At 40.3% G+C, this 4238-nt stretch overlaps 1 long non-coding RNA gene across 1 annotated transcript; it reads right to left on the reverse strand.

Moving 5' to 3' along the window:
* Positions 1–1789: 1789 nt before the first annotated feature.
* LOC130928985 (uncharacterized) lies at positions 1790–3729 on the reverse strand. Its single transcript, XR_009066780.1, has 3 exons — positions 3476–3729; positions 2353–2447; positions 1790–2270 (listed from the first exon to the last, which is right to left on the reverse strand). It is a non-coding gene; the product is annotated as an uncharacterized LOC130928985 (long non-coding RNA).
* Between the last annotated feature and the right edge of the window lie 509 nt (positions 3730–4238).

Below are 4238 nucleotides of genomic sequence, written 5' to 3' on the forward strand. Positions count from 1 at the left end.
GCATGCTCAAGAAAACAACATATGCCCGTAGGAGAATCACCGATGACGCATGCAATCAATAGTGTTGGCTATGTTTTCAGGATAAAGTTATTAAAACTTACCCTTGCATGTCCATAACTGCAGTAAGAACAGCAACATTAGTAATTCAGTTGCCTTGCAGAGAGGAGAACAAGCTGGCTGCGCGGAGGGATATCACATTGGTCTTTTTACCGCTTTTTTTTTTTTTTTTTTTGTGGCAACGAAGCGACTTCCCGCCCCCAAAATGCGGGGAAGAATTGGAGCTGAACAGTTTTCAGAACTCAACAAATGGTTGCAAGTGAACACCAAGACTTTTTACCACTTCTCAACAAAGGTGTTCTTGAAACTTTTTTCTTCGTAGATAAGACCAACTGGAAAAAACCGGCAGCTGTCAATGAGGTAATTGGATTCCTGCATGCTTTATTTTGTCGCTGGGCAAATATTCGTATACTCTAAGCTTAGTTCTACTTCAGGAAAGCAGCTATATCATCTCAACAGTAATGCACTGTGAGAGTAAAAGCATGTCAATATAAAAAGCAGTAGCAGTATGTCAATTATTTACAAGAATGTGCCTAAATCATGACGCAATATGTCAAAAAATAAAAACATTATAAAACTGACATAGGCAAATGTGTTGAACATAACTTCAAGTATTACTTCATGTATTTCAATTGCCGGTGATTGTCGCCTTAGAGCACTTGATTTAAAAACTTGAAGTTACGTAATTTGCGGACTATAAGCCGCTACTTTTTCCCCCTCATTTTGAATCCTGCTGCGTATAGTAGAGTGCTGCTTATTTGTTGGGAATATTGAACATGTATCTAAGCTAGAGTTCTGTAACTTTTTCAAATAACATATATAATTTTTTGCTCCATCACATGATGATTTTGGCACTTTCTTTTTTAATCACCCTGTATTATGGTTTTCTTGTTTTAGGCAACTCCGATTGGTGGCATATAGGGTTGTTCTTGAGTGGGCGTTGAAAGGCAAACATCTGGGAAGAGGCCAGCGACGTGTTCTTCCATCATGTGTCATCTCCTGTACAAGTGCACTTCTGTCAATGGGAACTACAATGGTTTTAGGGCAGTGGTCTCAAACCGGTCCTCAAAGGGCCGCAGTGGGTACTGGATTTCATTCCAACCAAACGAGAACAATCCCTTTTCACCAATCTGGTGTCTAACAAGTGTAATCAGTTAATTGCAGTCAGGTGCTGCTTACTTTAGCAGAAACCTCATTGGTTGAACTGTCTGTTTTGGATCTGTTGGAACAAAGACCAGGACCCACTGCGGCCCTTTGTGGAATCGGTTTGAGACCCCTGTTTTAGGGAAACTGAAGATGCTCTGCAATTGTTCTAAATACATGTCACGTCTCGGAAGTCTTGTTAATGTTTAGTGTTGATTCATGTCAGTTTCTTTTATTTTGGTAGTGGCGTGCCTCCTACAGTTAACTTTACTTCCTGCCCTTGCCAATCAGGCGGATTGCGTCCACCTGTGACCCTCTGTATAAATAGCCTGCTTCTAACCATGCCCAGTGTCGGTTTGTCTGCTATCCTGCCACGTCCTACGCCACGTCCTTGTGTAAGCCCCTTTTTTGAGAACGATTCATGTTTTTGTACCAATGCCTTTTTTTGTTTCTAGTGAACTATACTCAGTTGATTGAGGTCCAGCTGATGCTGTGAATTTTTGTTGATTAATATCCAGCCGTTGCTGTGAATTTTTGTTGATTAATGTCCAGCCGTTGCTGTGAATTTTTGTTATCTTCCCTTTTTGAACTTTATGAACTGGAAAATAAATCTTTGTTTGGATTGACCTATCGAGCATTTGGGTCCTTTAGCGCATCCTTGTCAATACAACTCCTACATACCCAGAAACTTTTGATCTTTTAAACCTTCACATTTCACAAATAAGACAATATGTGTTTGTTTTATTTTTATTTTTATAGTACATTCAAAAATATCTTTAAAAAAAAAAAAAAAAAGGAAAATGTCAGCCTACTTATTCTTTAAATCTACTGACATGTAAAATGATTTTTTCTTTATCAGGCCTTTTGTTGCCTGCAACGGTTTGGGGAATTGTAGTTGGAGGCTTGAAATAAAAGTCTGGATCAGCAAACTTCACTAATGAATCCTGCAGTCTTTCCAGGACATGCGCCACCAAATTCTGTCAGAATATCTGCGTTGTTGGCTCGTAACTCCTCCGGGCAACCCATCTTTTCATTTGCTTTAGAAAACTCCAAGCTGTATCTCAAAGTCCCTAATACAGTAAATTTGATTGAAGTATGTACACATAAGGGTCGAGTGCAATTGTTAAAGGGACAAATGTTGATAGAGCCTACCATCAGCATTCCTCGCTTGCTGGTGCCCTTGCCTTCATGGAGTTGAAAACAAAGTGGAGCCTCTTCTGGGTGTACCTTCAGCATCTCCAGGTCGCCTAGAGATCACAGTAAAAAGTAGCTTGTTAGATTTGTCATTATAATATGCCTGTGTTGTAGACACAATCGCACCACGGAATAAGGTAAACCCTAATATCTAAAAAACTTATCCAGGATTGTCATGCTCAGCAAAAAAGTTTTAGAATTTATTGACTTGTTAAATCGTATTTAGGAGCGTTGTTCAACGCTTCCCTGAATTACTTCTTAGTTTATTCCTTCATTTATTACAAGCTAGGTAGGTGTCACTTATCTAAGGACATAGAAACGTAACAGTTATCACAGTTTTCTTCTCAATTTTTCATGAAAGTGATAAAGTATTCCAATATCCCCCAGTTCACTCACAAACCTTACTATAAATAACCCTTCAATAACTGATTGCGTGAGGTGTCTGGGGCAAATAGTGAAGGATAAAAAAAATATTGTATGATTGACATATTACTTATTTACATACTACCGACTACTAGTCCCAATGAGGAAGCGTCAGAGTACGTGTCTGTGTGTGGGGTTGTGCAAAAAACGGCGGTTGCTCACGCACATAACCTACGAATCATTCGTAAACGGAATCCAACCCCAAGTGGAATGAATTTTACTGCATTCGGGATGGTGATCTGGAAGTTGACTGTACTGTTCCCCTTGTGTGTGCTAGTGAACACAACTCCATTCAAAATAAATACGGGAGTCGGGAGGTAGAGTCCGAGCTCCAGGTGTTTTATTGTGCTGCACTGTCGCATCCAAAAATGAATCAGTGTGAAAAGACGATGCCTTCGAAAGTGCAAACAACACAACCAGCGCTCACCAAACGACGGACTGACGAAAATACTACAAAAATGGCCGCCGCAGTAGTTCCTTCCTGTCGAACGGCTTTTAAAATAATAGCAGGAAGGAAAAATGCACTTCGTGAGATATTGGCCAGAACATTGACAATTGTTTCCAATTTAAAAACGCGAACCATAAATATGCATGGTGTTAGTTATAAGCCCCAGTAACGCGAGCTGCGTTATTGACTGCGGTGAACTGACCGATTTACCTGTTTATCAGAAGCTCTTGAAGACGTTTGGACAGTCGAAGGCACAGCGTTTGGTTTCAGGAGATGATACCGATGAAAATGCGCGCTGCAAATACTCCAAAGCAGTACTATTTCCACCGGTGTGTATATGTCATATCCAGCAGAGTAACCCCTTTTTATATAGTTCCTCGTTCATCACAGGCAAGCGGTAGAAACTTTCCTTTGTCCATTTCTTCTGTATGTTTTCACAGCTTCTAAAAGCACATTTCACCATGTTGACGTCCTTCCGTGAACACTCTGCATAGCAGACCGAGGTGAAGACGAGTGGCCATAGCACTCCTCTGTTGTGGTGCCATTACGCTTATGGAAAAATAGTCCTGCAGAATTAAATGAATTACGGCAGTTTGGTGAGACATTGTTTTGGCTGCAGGGGGTTTTTGAACATCGAGCTGCGTTTTGAATTTATTTGACTATGTTAGATCTGTGAATATCGGTTTTTATTAGCATGCTAATTGGGCATATTGACTTGCATTAGCATAATCACTCCGGAGCCCTGAAGAATAATAGAAGACTAACAAACGATACGGAATATTTTGAAATCAACTCCACTGACCATTTAACCCCCCCCCCCCCCCCCCCCCTAACTCGAAGAATGAGCCTGATGTCAAAAAATCTGAACTTACACTTTAAGACCACATAAATAAAATCAAAACGAACACTGGAGAGAAGGGGTAAAGCTTGATTCACAACATTTCTTAACGTTAACAGTAGAAAACATACAGGA

Source organism: Corythoichthys intestinalis, chromosome 13 (assembly GCF_030265065.1).
Source record: "Corythoichthys intestinalis isolate RoL2023-P3 chromosome 13, ASM3026506v1, whole genome shotgun sequence".
In the NCBI taxonomy this organism is placed as follows: Eukaryota; Metazoa; Chordata; class Actinopteri; order Syngnathiformes; family Syngnathidae; genus Corythoichthys; species Corythoichthys intestinalis.